At 33.3% G+C, this 16,087-nt stretch overlaps 1 long non-coding RNA gene across 1 annotated transcript; it reads right to left on the bottom strand.

Moving 5' to 3' along the window:
• Positions 1–8,878: 8,878 nt before the first annotated feature.
• On the bottom strand, positions 8,879–10,293 carry LOC150030551 (uncharacterized). Its single transcript, XR_016526826.1, has 2 exons — positions 10,076–10,293; positions 8,879–9,984 (listed from the first exon to the last, which is right to left on the bottom strand). It is a non-coding gene; the product is annotated as an uncharacterized LOC150030551 (long non-coding RNA).
• Between the last annotated feature and the right edge of the window lie 5,794 nt (positions 10,294–16,087).

The following is a 16,087-nucleotide window of genomic DNA, read 5'->3' as shown; positions in this document are numbered from 1 at the left end:
CATCTCTTTACTTTATTTCTCATTTTTATATTTATATTGCTGCACACATTCTTCTTCATATTTTAACGAACATATTTCACTTATTTTAATACACATCCACATCATGGCTTCCATTATTTCATCTCCTTCTTCTTCAATTCTTATCTATTTCTCCATGAGTAGCTAAACCATTAGCGAGTTGGGGTGAGCTAATCCCCGTTCTGGAGAGCTCAATGATAAATAAATTTTCATTTGGTTTACTGCGTGCTTAAATCCGACTCTTGATTCCATCTAGCTAATAGAATCAAATGGTAACAATCAAGTACTCAAGAGAGCAAGTCATTGTGGATCTCACTAAACCAACTAAGTAGTGTGTTTAAAGATAAACATAACCTTCTGTTTCAAGTAACCTAAGCATGCATCATAGAAATATGATTTATGTGGTTAACACATCGGAAGATGGAGTTCTTGTAATGAACATGAACAAAAGCTTGTCGTTGAGTTCAAGAGTTTGAGGATTGCTTAACTCAACTCCATCTTCTCATCTATATTCTTCCATATTCCATATTGCGCTATGCGTTCAGTTGGGAATGTCCTAGAACTTGCAGTTCATGTTAAACATTCTACTTATCAATAATAATGACTTATTGATTTTGCATCTTATTATGGAAATCCAATAAACACATCCTTGGGTATAGTTTGAATGTTGTAACTTTATATAGTGACATAAACAAGATCAAGTTGACAGTATATAGCATAAATAGTCTAATAAGTATATGGATGAAATTAGGTATCTCATCCTGATAACACTATTGGATGTGGCTCACTTTGTAATTGTTATAATAGGTTGTAAGGTGCTTTAAACGATGTGATCCATAAATCGTTCCTGTTGAAACATGAGAGTGGGGGCATCCTATGCAACGAGTTTGCATATAGACTGGACCACAAAAATAGTCACTTTTCTTTATAACGACCGTTTACTGTTAAAACTGACTATTTCATTTATTATATAACCTAGGTTAACTCGATCTTAATCCTGAGCTAGCTATGAACTCCTGTTTGTTTGGGATTATCCTTTGATCTGCAAATGGTGAGAGTAGTCCAACAGCACTACTCAATAAGCTTACCATTTTGGGGATAAGACTAGATGAATAGCTGGGGACATAGCCTTGCAAGATGGAATTCACTCCTACCCTATTTAGGTTTAGCAGTTAGGTTGTTCTCTTAAGTAATAATTTTAGGTCTTAAATAATCGGGGTCCCGCCTTCTCATGATAGAGAAAGGATTTGATTCATAGAGATTATGAATCATAATTGTTCATTAGAGGATCAGTAGGAACTTAAGGAACAAGATGTGTTCACAGGGGTAAAACGATATTTTTGACCTAGCTATGATTACGAACAACCCGTGAAAGATTGACTTACTGATTATGGTTATTAAGTGGACATAATATATCTACAGTGAGGGGAGTTCAACTATGGGCTATAGTGGAATGTCCCATTAGTTAACGAATGGGGGTTAGATCGAACTAATGAGTTTAGCCGATTAATCTCGAATCGTTGAAGCCCATGATCTGTGAAGGATCTCTTAATGAAGAGTTCCATGAGCACGTTCGGATCGCTCCGATCTCATAGTGACCGAAATACAACAATATACATTCATACGTATAGTTATGCAAACAATTCTTAATTAATGGCATGCTATGAATAAGATATAACAAGAGAGAGAGTGCCATACCAGTTGAAGACAATCTTCAAACTTCGGAACTTAAAGCAGCGGAACCCTCCACCCGATCAACCAACGCCTAGCAGTAGCGTCGACTACAGCAGCACAAACAACCGTACGAACACGAACGCCATGGGGACGACACCACCAGAAAAGAGCCCCGGGTATTCTCGAAGTGAGAACCCAAAGCGTGGTCTTTGGTGAATTTTGTAGAGGAAGGAGGACTACCAGATTGTGTAGGCGATAAGCAAGTGGGAGGGAAAAGGCACTATCGCATAATAAAATGCTTATCGTTTAGGAGAAACTACACGATCATGTAGATTTTACTGAACGATCGTTTAGGAAAAGGTATACGATCGTTTAGCAAAATCGACACACAATACGATTGTTTAGAGAAGCTATGCGATCGTGTAAGAACTAGTGTGCGATCGTTTAAGCGTGAGGTGGACGATCGTTTAGGCGGAGAGGAACTATTGTATAGGCTCTCAATTTTCTTAAGCGGTCGTTTTCTTTTTACCAGGTGTTCTGTCTATTTCTTTTGGACGACGATTCAAAATGAAAATCATTTTCATTTTAATTCATCGATTATAATAACTGACACTACCCCATTAACCCATGTCCAAACGTAATTTTTAGGTTAATTATCATATAATTAACCAACTAAAATATTAATAAATATAATCATATTATATTTTTATCCTATAGTTTGATATCACATATCTACTATAGTATTTTCTCCTCTAATTGATATAAATCATATTTATATCTAATTTCCTCCAAAATAATGTATCTCATACATTTAGCCAATTATATCATATATAATTAACCCATCCAATTATATCATATATAATTAACCCGTCCAATTATATCATATATAATCGAACTTCCTCTTGTCAATTTGAACATTTTAAATTAACCCAAACACTAGTTCTCGACTTTATCCAAGCTACCCAGGGGACCTAATGGACCTGTAGCTCGAAGCTCCAACGGTTCTTAAATAACTAACTAAACTCTTTAGCCACGAGATCCATCATCCGTTAACTATCAGGCATTCCACTAAAGACCAACAGCTGAACTCTTCTTACCACAGATATATTTTTGTGTCTATCAGATATAACCAATCATGAGTATGATGACCCTTCATAGATGTTCATACGTACAGCTGGGTCAAATTACCATTTTGTCCCTGTAGTTACATCTCACTCCTTAAGTACCACTGATTCCTCTAATGAATAATACAACATAGTCCAACTATGTGTGAACACCTCTTGAGCCAAGAGAAGGTGTGCGGCGTCACATCGTTCAAACCCCGGAATCAGCCTTTAAGGGACCTATCTATCTACTTACCCTTGCCTCGGGGAAGGAGTGAATTCCATCCTATGTAGCTGAGTTCCCAGCTCCCAAATTAGACAAATCCCCAAAATGGTAGGTTTGAATTGGCGACTTGGCCACTCCATACAAATCAAAGGACCGCTCTCAATGACAGGAGTTCCCAACTGACTCAGGATTGAGGTCATGTTACCTATGGTCATCCTGGTGAAGTGAAGTCTCTGTCATGAATGGTGTTATATAACGAGACGTTAACACTTCGTGGTCAGATCTTATACAAACTCTTTGTATAGGACACCTCCACTCACATATCCCCAACACGAATGATCAGGATCAGATCATCTGTCACAAATCACAACATTCGTGACCATTCCACAAAGCAGACCGCATCCATAGCGTTAACAGGAAAAGTTTTCCCTCATATATCCATATACTATAGACAATTTTGGTTATCACTCAAGACATGATCCACTTGTATGTCACCACATACATGTTTGAGTCACATACAGATAACTAGGGATTTTATGTTTATTGGTTTTAAAGTAAATAAAACAAGCCACTAAGCAAAAATACAAGATGTGAAGTAAATATCATATATTAACAACACAAGTGTTCGTACAAACTGTTTACAAACTATAGAACACGAGACTTTAAGGCATCAACCCCAACAATCTGTAGGTCCGCGAGGTCCCCCTACTAGCTCGTAAATGGATAAGCTTTAGAGTAGCTTGAGAAATTAATTTGAAATGCTCAAAATAAACGGAACAGGAGTATATATATTTAAATATGATTTAAATATATGAAGATGATTATTGTGCAAAAATTAATTTAATATTTGATATTAAATTAATTATTTTTAAAATTAATTTGAGAAATTAATTTTAGATTTTTTTTCAGTTTTATTAATCAAAATAGTTTTGGAAATAAAATTTTGATCTTAAAAGGAAATTGAAAATCGATTTTTGCATGCTATACAAAATGGAGAATGCAGTTTTTCCATTATCTTCTCTTCATTAATTCTTCAAGCATGAGCTGCAAGCCATGCAATTTACTTCTTTGCATGTTCATTTGCAATAAATAAAGAAGTTTAGAGTGATTGAGGGGAGTTAATGCAGAAATTTTGAGAGAAAATTTCTGTGAGAAGAAAGAGTTCTTCCATTTGGGCTGCTATGTGTTCTTCACTGTTCTACATCAATTCAAGTTATTCTTGAGTCCCACAACTCTGTCTAAAGCTCCAAGAGGATAGTGGGGAAGACCTTGATGTGGTTCACAGTGATCTTTTGTGAAAACTGTTGCTGTACAATCAAGATCTTGGAGAGTTTTTCAAAGGTATGATCTTAAAACCCTATTTTTAGAAAACATGTTTTAGTTTCTGCCAAAATTAGTGAATTTTAATGCTTATGGATCCTTGATACTTCCGCTACATGTTATTAACTCTTTCACGTTCACCTCACACAACCACCACCAGATTCTTATTAATTTCAGTAGTTGTTGTGTGTGAAGCATAAACTAAAAAGCTTTTTAGTTTATACTTCACACACAACAATTATCTCATTTCTTTGATAACCATCTGTGAGTTTTAAATAAAGAACCATTAATAAATTTTTATTTTATTTAATCAAATTTCTATGTTGGACCTTGATCCTCAACGAGACACCTTTTATTAGGTTTATACTTAGGTCTTTAAGAGAAAATATGTGTGATTTGGAGATTTATTTTGAATTATTTGAGCAGATGGAGTACACAACAATTGCTTACTTGTATTTTCAGCTTTTAGTTTACCTTCTTATTTTTATTTTTAGTTTGATTGGAAAATTGTTGTTTGTAGGAGTAATCTCATATGAGACTGAGTCTTGAAGCAAGCTCAACCCCATTTTAGCGTGCCCAAATTCAAGGAAATTTTCTTTATTCTCCTTTGATTTGTCCCCTACTCATTGCTTTTTATCTTGATACATTAGAGACAATGTATGCTCTGAAAGTTGAGGTGGTTTGGGCATCGCTTGATTTTTGTTGATGCATATCTGACAATCCTTGAGCATCTTAACTCGAACTTGTATGATTCAATTGTTTGTTTGCTTAATTGCCTTGTCCGTTATTATGAAAGTTGATGATACACTTGTTTAAGATCTTGTTTGTTTGAGAAAATGTTGAAGAAAACAAACATGATTTTTTAGCCTATTTAAAAAAATTTCTTCTTATTTTTCATGCAAATTTGAGTTCTTTGTCTACCTATCCTAGGTCTTGCATGCTTAGAATTTCTTTATTTGGCTATACTTTTGTTGTCACCTCGAAAGACCATAGGGATAGTCATACAAGCATAAGGAATTAGTAATATATGCATAAGGAATTAACGAATCGGCCTTCTCGCTTATCTTAATAAAACAAAATAAAATAAGAATAAATAAATAAAGAGAGGTCTACTCCTCTTTCTTGGGGATGGAAGTAATCAGGGGTTATTATGACACCCATAGTTTCCATTGCATGAAAACATTCCTAAGAAATTAGTAGCTTAGACAATTTTTAAGGAATTCGGCTTGTAGTTAGATGACATTCACGTAACCCGTGTGGCCATGCCAAAACAAAAGAAATTTTTCGAATAAGGTTTCCTCTCTATTTGCTTAGGAAATAAAAATAAAGAGATAACATAGGAATAAAGTTTGTTTTCCTCTTAGCATGTTATTGCCACTTTGAGTTTAGAAAGTTTAATTCTTGATATTTCATGCTAGAGTAGGGGAAAAATGAACTGAAGGCTTTATAAAACTATTACGAGTTTGTTTACGCTTAAGTAGAAGGACTTTGCACTTATTTATGCACGAATAGGTTTGAAGAAGCTTCTTAAAATTTTCCTCATTTGATTGTTGGGAATCGAATCCCAAGCGAAAGCATTAGGACCATCTTGTATTCGGTTTTTCATTTTATAGGAAACAAAAACAATAACTAAACAGAATAGTAAATAGGATAAACATCATAAAAGCACGCTTTAACGAGGGAGAAACAAAGGGGAAGAACCATTCTTACCTTTGTAGACTCTCGAGCCTCTTGAAATTCCTTTTGATCTCCACACAAACTCACCCACACTACCACAAGAATACCTTATTATTCTTCTAGGATTTCCAATAATTGGATAAGTGGTATCCAACAATTAGAAGAGGAAAAGGTAGAGGGATTTCTTTGATAGAGTATAGAAAGGATTTCCTTTAGGTAGCTAGGTTTTTATCGCCAAATGAATTCTAGCCCTGAGGAGGAATTTATATGGAGAAGGGTTAACCCCTTCTTCAAGTCTTTCCTTTTCTACCATTGTGCTAAATTAATCAAATAACCTTTATTTCTTTAATTTGCGCATCAATTAAATAATCATATATATTAAATCCAATTTAGTGTATATATATATAGAAAAAGAGTTAATTAATAAATATAAATATCACATGTTTATATACATCCACCTCTCTATAAAATTTCTTAATCAATTAAGTAACTATATTAAATCATATTTTAGAGTTAATTAACATATAAATATCACATATTTATATTTATACAATTCCTTAGGAATTCAATTCCCATAAATTTGATATTTTAATCTCATTCAAATATATCTCTCTCACATAATGTGAATTATATATCACATCTATAATTAATTATATATTGATCATGTTAATATATAATTTTCTGAATTGATTTGAACAATTCAAATCATTCCTCATTAATATCCTTTAGTGAGCTAACAGAGGGACTTTATGGACCTACATATCATAAACTCCAACGATACGAGATTAATTTACTACTAAACTCATTAACCAAATTAATCAATATTCGTTAACTGTGGATACACTCCAATAAAGACTACACTTGTACTCTTCTCACTGTAGATATATTTCGGTATCTATAGATATAGAATAACAATAAGCTAGTCCTTTACGAGTGTTCGTAACACCAATTGGGTCAAATTACCATTTTACCCTTGGGTTACCTCTGTATCCTTAAATACTAGTGCATCTATAATGAATAACTTGTTTATGGTGCAACCATTAACAGAAACCCCTCTCAAGTCAACAAGAGGGTATGACCCTTTGTTCAATTCCTGGAGACACCACTTAAGCGAACACTTATCTACTTACCCTAAAGTCGGGAAGGAGTAATTCCATCTTGTATTATTATGTTCCCAGCTTCCTACCCAGTCTTGTCCCCAAAATAGTAGGCTTAGTGAGTCGCGAAATAGCCATTCTCACCCATACAAATCAAAGGAAAATCCCTCATGAACAGGAGTTCATAATATACTCAGGATTAAGACTAACTTACCTAGGCCATCCTATTGAAATAGAAACCTAACTAGTCAACGATGTTACATCTAGTGGTTACTATTTCGCAGTCCAATCTTATGCAAATTCATTGCATAAGATACCCCCACTTGCATGTCACCTACACGAACACGTTGGATCATTGCGTTTGTATCAAATACAAAGTGGGTCATATCCATAGTGTTACCAGGATAAGGTATCTAGTTTTATCCCTATACTATAGACCCTTTAGGTTGTATCTTGAACATTAATCTCTACATGTATCCACATACTGTTTAAGACTCATAAAACAACCTAGGATGTTAGTTTATTGAATTTAGGATTATTAAGGCAAAAATATAATACAACACAATCAATAACATTTAATGAAATAATATCGAGAACTATTTATTGATGATGGTCAGTTAATTACATTTACAACCTACGAGTTTTAGGGCATAAAACCCAACAAACTCCCACTTGAATTAAAACTTAAGTTAGTGGGATGTACATAATATCACTGTCTAAAGCAACAGAAATGGTAAAAAATACAATAAACTAGGGCATCCTTATACCCATTACACATCTCCCATTTGCCCTAAATTATACAATGTACATGTCTCACAGACCTAGACTCTTTAGATGACTCTCAAACACTTTAGCTGAGAGAGTCTTCGTAAATGGATCAGCAATGTTGTGCTCCGAAGCGATCTTTATGACAATCACATCTCCTTGTTGTACAATTTCTCGTATCAGATGATACTTCCTTTCAATATCTTTTTCTCGTTTATGACTGTGATGTTCTTTAAAGTTGGCAAGTGCTTGTCGCATAATCACTCAAAACACATTAGAAAACCATCCAAATCATGCTAAAAATTTGAAAATCAAGCTCAAAATGACCAAGACTTGTTAAAGTAATGTCCCTCCCAAATTTAAAGCATGTTTTCCCCGATATATAAATCCCTAAGCATCCAAGGACAAAAAAATTACAATAAGGTGAACACTATTGCCCTGATAGAGAGATGAGAAGTGAAATCTCAACTGCATCCTAAATGAAGGAGAGAGAAGCACACCAAATGATCGAGGTTTTGCCAAAAAAAAAAAAAATCATTGACACTCAACAACCTGCCTAAAAATAAACTAAGAAAAGAAATAAAAATAAAAATAAACAAAAGGGAAAGAAAACTTGAGTTTCCTCCAAGGAGTGTTTATACCTAAACAAACCTAAATTAATAATAATAATAATAATAACACAAAGGTGTGTAACACGAGTAAAAATAAAGACTAAAAATAAATGAATAATTGGATAAATTCAAATGAAAAAAAATAAAGAATAAAGAATAAAGTATCAAAGTATAAAACAAAGAATGAAGAACTAATGAATATATAAATTTAAAGAATAAAAAAAACAAAAGGATTTAAAAAACTTAAAGAATTGACTAGAGAAAAAAAAAATAGGAAACTAAAAAATAAGGAAACTACACAATGAAAGGAAAATACAAACAACGGTACATAAAGTGCATAGTATTTTCATCACAAGAATAATAAAATTAAATTGTCAACCTTAGAAATGGCGTCAAAAACTTGTGTAATCTTTTATACTATGTAAATCCACAAATATACAATGTCAAGTTTTGATATAGTAATACATAACTGGTGCAATGATATCCTAAAGTGTCACAGCGCTATGAAGAAGATGAACCAGTGAAGCATAAAGTAACGTTGCAACGTGCTATGGGTAACACTGCAAGCATCACAACACTGTTTTAGAGTGCAATGATACATTAACGTTAATTTTGTATATTATTGAATAAATCAAAATACATAATCAACCTTTTACAAGATAAATAAATAGATATTAAGAAACCGCTAAAGGAAAATACATAAATAGAAAATACCCAAAAAGAAAAATAATAATGGAAAATAACAATTAGTAATAAATCCTAATTTCCTTTTAACACCCTTCCTCAAACTTAAGATGGTAAAATGACGAATAACTTGAATTTATGAAAAAAAAAATCGAAATAAAATCAATCATTTGGTATGGAAACAAAAGCCCATGAAGAACGAAAATACAACGGAGGCTGGAAACATAAACCATCGAAGAATGGAAACAAAGTTTCTTATAGAGATTGATAACCAAATCTATGAAGAACTTCTAGGCTGAAAACAAAGATCCTCATAGAGAGATCTACAACAAAACCCTCGAACAACTGATTTGAAAACGGAACAGATCGGTTAACTGAAAAGTGAACCAGCCTTGCTGAACCAAACCAAACTCAAATCTATTTGACTGAAGTTAACTAAATCGGGCTAATTGATCCGAACTGACAATGAATCGGACCAAATCGAACTGGTTGAACCAAAATTGAACAATCCAAATGGAATTGATCTGAACCGCATTGAACCGGTTTGAACCAAATATTAGATAGGGTTGAAACTTGCGAATGGATGATCTAAACCACAAACGAAGACCCACAAATGGCAGAATAGAGAGTGTGCACGATAGAGTTGATGCCAACGACGGAAAAAAAATGTGGCGGGTAGCAGATCTAAATGGTGCGACACCAACAGAGAATGGAGCTGATCCAAGATTTGAGTAGCCATTTTGAAACCCACAAACAGAGATGGATTTGATACTTAGATGTGGTGGACGACGGTAGACAGGAGACATGATCTGATTGGAAAACAGATGAATTTGGTGAACAAAGGCACAAATACGGCAACAAACCAACAGATTTGGACAGTTGGAGTGCAGAGGGACTTACCCAGCGTGGATCTTGGCGACGACATACGACTGAGCTGATGGGATGAGTAGGGTGGAAGTGGAAACAAACCCACAAACGGGTTCGAGAAGGATAGTGGGATGTGGTCTGAGCATGATAGAAAACTATACTAAAAAATTCTAATGGGCACGGGTCTGCCTCCATCGACTCGACAGAGGTAAAGAACGGACATAACTTTAACGGATAGGGTTTAATGAGACAAAACCTAATTCTCTGATACTATGTTAATTTTATAGATTTTTGAATAAATCAGAATACATAATCAACCTTTTACAAGGTGAATAAATAGACATCAAGAAACTACTAAAGAAAAATATGTAAATGAAAAATATCCAAAAAAAAATAATAATAATAATAAAAAATAATAATGAGTGATAAATCCTAATTTCCATTTAACAAAGACTATAAATAGTTCCTTTTGGTGTTAGGTCATTTAACTTCTTTTTCTTTTTAGTGTACAATATGGTGTTGAGGATCAAGTTACGATGTGCAACTAGGCTCGTAAGGTTGATTTTAGAGGTTGGTCACGCCTAAACTTATGGGTTTTGTGGGATTTTGAACTAAATGTATTTGATTTCTTAATTTTCTTTTTTCCAATTTTAATTGGTTAATGTAATATATTCAACTTTCAAAATATTGATTGCTCATATTTATTATGCATATGCTTCTTACTCTTAATTGTTGTAAATATTGCATGTTTATTTTGAGTAGCGTATGGGTCGAGTGATGATTTTTGTGGTGCATAAATTATCTTTAAGAATAGACAATTTTTTTTTTTTTTAGAATAGGTGATATTATTATACAACAACAAGGGGGATTCTACAGCCAAAGCAACAAAGCACAAGCAAAGATAGGGCAACGAAACCAAAACAAAGACAACAGGATAAGACCAGAACAAAACCAATACAAAAAAAAAAAAAAAACGCAAACATGCAAACCACCCGGGAGAAAGGCAGAGAAAAGAACCCAAAACCCCACAAATTAGGGGCTACAACAAAACAGAGAACATCGTGAAATTTAAAAAGAAAAAAACATCAGTACACACACTAAATAAAACCAAGAAGGTCAACCCGCTAGGAAGTAGCATGAGCACGAATCGTAGAGACCATAAAGTGAACCAGAGCAGACACCGACCTCAGTCGACCTCCATGCAGCCGCCGATTACACTCCTGCCAGATGTAATATATGGAAGCATACCAGAAAACATGGAACAACTTACTATGCACCCTCTTACCCGACTCCACTTAGCACAACCAACTTAACTCTATATCCCAACTAGCCACCCGATGCATCGAACCCAATTGACGCAACACACTAAACCACACCTCTCTTACAAACCCACACTAAAAAAATAAATGATCCTACGACTCCACACCTCCCCCACACAGAAGACACCCCCCCTCTCTATCACCACTTCCCAACTCCTCAACCAATCTCGTGTACCCAACCTATCCCTCACCGCTAACCACGCACAGAAGGAGTGACGCGGAATACCACCCCTGCCCATAAAATACTAGCCCAAGACACCCTAGGATGGCGAGGACGCATACTCTCCCAGGCACTAGTGATAGAAAACCGACCACTAGCATCCGACACCCAAATCCAATAATCCTCCCCCCTCACCCTAGGCCTCATTACTTGGATAAGACCCCAAATCTCAAGTAGCTCCTAAGACACTGTAGGCCACCTCCAACCTCCCTCGATGAACTCTGACAACCGCGCTTCCAAATTGTTCCTTGCATCATGAACCACTGTAGACCCATATGAATCCAAAATTGCACCCCCGACAGTCAAGGATCCCACCACACAAAACAAGACCGTCCATCACCAATCATCAAACGAACCAGATGTTTGAATCCATCTCTACTTCGCAAGATAGCCCTCAAGCACCAAGACCTCCCAACCTCACTCTGAACAGCCCACAACGACCGCCCACGCAAAACATACGCCTCCACCCATGCCATCCATAGTAACCCCGATTTAATTAAGAGAAGCCAGAGCCTTCATAATAGCAGCCTGGTTTCAAGAGGTCACATGCTTCACACCCAAACTTTTAATTGAATTTAGTTAGTCTAATTTAATATTATAATCTATCTATTTAATGTAGATAACCGATTAGCATGGAACACTATCTGCACAACTAATCAACGATTAGGCTTTTAATTTGAGAAATCATATTTATGTGATAAATGGATGAATACTAAGTATTTTTTCCTTCTCTGATTTAGTTCGGAAATCTCTTGAACTCTCTATTAATTCTCTCACTACTATCTTTTACTTTCATGCATTTTCATTTGTCCACCTATCAAACACCCATTATTTGGTGTCTAATTGATCATTTAACTTTTAATATTTGTCTATAAGTCCTTAACTTTTAATTTTGTGACAATAGGTCTCTCAACTTTTAATTTTATATCTAATATGCTATCGACAAATTGGATTTTTTTTAAAAAAATTAATGGATCAGTTAGTTATAAATTTGAATTTTATGTCTAATGGAATCCTAAGGCATCGTTTGATAATCCAATCGATTTTTTATTTTTTATTTTTGAAAAAGGCTTATAAGCACTCCTTTAACTTATTGAGTTCTTTGTTTATATTGTCTACTTTTTAGGAATGTTTTTAAAAATCTAAGCCAAGATTTGAAAGCTAAAAAAATTAATTTTTAAACTTATTATTTATTTTGAAACTTGGCCAAGGATTTAAAAGTTTACCTGAAAAGATGAAAATCATGGTAATAATATTCTTTAGTAATTATGAAAAACGAATGCAATTTTTCTATAAAAAAAAAACCAAATAGTAATTGTTGAATAAGAAATTTTGGACCAATCACAAACTACCACGCCAAATAGGCTTAATTTGACTCAAATGTTAAATAAGGCCTAAATCCAATTAGTTGGGCTCAGAGGCCAAGTAAATAGACCAACAAAACCTGAGCCAGCCCCTGAAGCCCACCTGAGAACTCTATAAATAGAGATGTTTTTCTCATTTGTGGGAGTCAACAATTCTACACTTCAGAGAGCTTAGAGTGAATTATCTACAAACTGGAGTCCTTTGAAGATACCAGCATTTTGAGGACTAAAGTCCTTCGAAGATGCCATCATTCTGAGGGCTAAAGTCCTTTGAAGATACAAGTATTATGACCATGTTTGAAAACTGAAGTCCTTTGAAGATACAAGCATTTTGAAGATTAAAGTCATTTGAAGATATAAGCATTCTGACCACACTTGAAGACTAAAGTTCTTTAAAGATACAAGCATTCTTCCAAGACTCGAAGCTCAAGAACATCCACATGCTCCGCTTCTATACATCAAGCATATGCATTCAACCGAGAAAGAATCAGAGTATCAAGTACTACAGATCGAACCACATCGCATCAAATCAACATCAACATCAACACCAACTCAAGTTTAACTCTACGAAACAAGTTTCTCCGAAAGCCTCATGCAAGCATTAATCATCCAAGAAGATCCATAAGCCCAAAGGTCGATCATCCAAAAGATCAACAAGTCTAAAGGTCGATCATCCAAAAAATCAACAAGTCCAAAGGCCGATTATCCAAGAAGATCATCATGCCTAAAGGTCGATCATCCAAGAAGATCCACAAGCCCAAAGACCGATCATTCAAGAAAATCAACCAGCTTAAAGATTATAGTTTATTTGGAAAGCATAAAAATATTATGCATTAGAGATTGTGTTCACTTTCTACAAAATTAATACCCCAAAGTTTAAGTTCCATGAAACAAATTTCTCTTGAAATCTTGTACGAATAGTAATCAAAGGAGACCTAAATCTTTAAGTTTAGGTCAAGTAGATTTATGATTTTTAAAAAATTTCGAACTTCGATAGATAAATTTATAAATGAAAAGTTCAGATATGAACTAAATCTGTGGATATATATATATATAAAAGAAATCACAAATTTCTTAAAACAATAAAATTATATTTGAAAATCCACTTTGATGAAAAAAGCGGGCAGAACATCATGTGGCAATGCCAACACAAATTTTCTTTTAAATGTCTTTTTCATTTAAAGGCATTGAAAGATGTATGTTTCAATGTAACACCTATCACGAGCTTGCTCCTCTCTTTTCTTTTATTTATTTTTTATTTATTCATTTTCAACCCATTTCCTAAATTTGATTTCTTTTTTATTATCATTTAAATTATATCTATTTCAACCCACTTTCTAAACTATGGTGGCACTCACTCATTGGTTCTCTTCCCTTTTCTTTATTTCCTTTTGTATCAAAATACTTTATCTTTCTTTTTGAACTTTCCCCCCCTTTTTTATTTAATAAATCATTAAGATTAAAAAAAAAATAATACTAATATTGACCTTTAAATTTCATTAGAGAAATGAAAGGCATTAGCTTATCAATAATTTTATAATCATAGCTCAATTGAGTTAAGGTACATGATATATCAACTTTGATTTCAGAAGTTAGAATCTTCTCTCCATCTATATTGAACCGAGAAGAAATAAATTATAATTAATTTAGGTCATATTTGATAACCATTTGATATTTTATTTTTAGTTTTTGAAAATATTAAGCCTATAAACATCCATTTCGCCTCTATATTTTTTTGCCTTGATATCTACTTTTTACTAATGTTTTTAAAAACAAATTCATGTTTTAAAAATTAAAAAAAATAGTTTTAATGTTGTTTTTTATTTTAAAATTTAGCTCATAATACAATATTTTACTTAAAAATGATGCAAATCATTGTAAAAAATTAAAATAAAATCTATTTAATTTAAAAAAAATCAAATGATTACCTTTTCTTTATTACCTTATGAGACATTTCGCTGTACAGTAAATGAAAGGTGGATGATTGAAATTAAACTTCAACAAGGAGCAAGGTCAAAGACAAATTTAATTTAAAAAAAAAAAAAAAATTGTTTGAAAGTTAAATTTAATGGACCACAAATAAAATAATTATAGAAGATTTTTTTTTATAGACTTAATAGAATGTTTGCCTGTCATAAAAAGAAACGAATACTTAATATATAGGATTTTTCAAATATAAGAAAATGAGTCAACTTATTTTAAAATATAACAAAATGTCACTGTCTATTAGATATTTTATTATATTTAAAAATATTTCTAACAGTTTGTCATTTAAAACAATTACCCTAAAATAGAATTTAAGCCAAAATTCTATAAAGTACCCATGGTAATTATTCGGTTAACATTAATGAGTGGCTAATGATTTGTATAATGCAATACGAAAATTTAACTAAACATTAATGATTAGTTTAAAAGTGAAAGGACAATAATAAAATAAGATTGAAAGTTCAAAGTTGGAAATAGGAGTGTAGATCTAGAAATCATTTTCATAAATTAAAGCTTTTAGGTCAAGAAGAAAACTTCATATATACACTTGAACACACATTAACTTTGAAATGATGGGGTAACTTAATCATCATTATTGTCCTTTGAACATAAGGTTAATTCAATACAAGACCTTACAACTACCTTTGAAGGCTCACCTCTCAATTATTGCTATCTACATCCATGTCCCTTTGCTAAAGTTTTATTTGATCGTATTTTTATTTATATATGGAATTTGATCTAAAAGTAATTGACTACGAGAGAAATAACTAATGTTTTTATAAAGATCTTAAGGTTACTTTAGCTTTCCATTTGGAATCCTTCAACATGTCTCCTAAGACGTACTTCTTTGGGTTCTCCACTTAAAGACGGAATACCTACTTAGGTTTTATGAAGTCTGATACTATGTTAGATAAGTATTAAATTTCATTTCAAAATCAATTTACTGTAAAAAGAATAATTTATATATCTTATAAAAATAGTAAAGTAAGATCTTTTAAACGTAGAATTCTCTAACCATTTTTTTAAGTAAAATAATTGGTTGTCTACCTAGAAAACATTGGGCACAAAGATAGAGGAATTTGCAACAGCATCTAGTCTCACTTTTTCCTAACCTATCTTTCACCATTTTTTTTGTCTTTGTATTTTTCTTTTATCC

This window comes from Benincasa hispida, unplaced genomic scaffold (genome assembly GCF_027475165.1).
Source record: "Benincasa hispida cultivar pf3 unplaced genomic scaffold, pf3_genome.v1.1 HicScf1848, whole genome shotgun sequence".
Lineage (NCBI taxonomy): Eukaryota > Viridiplantae > Streptophyta > Magnoliopsida > Cucurbitales > Cucurbitaceae > Benincasa > Benincasa hispida.
This window is presented reverse-complemented; position numbering and strand designations above follow the sequence as displayed.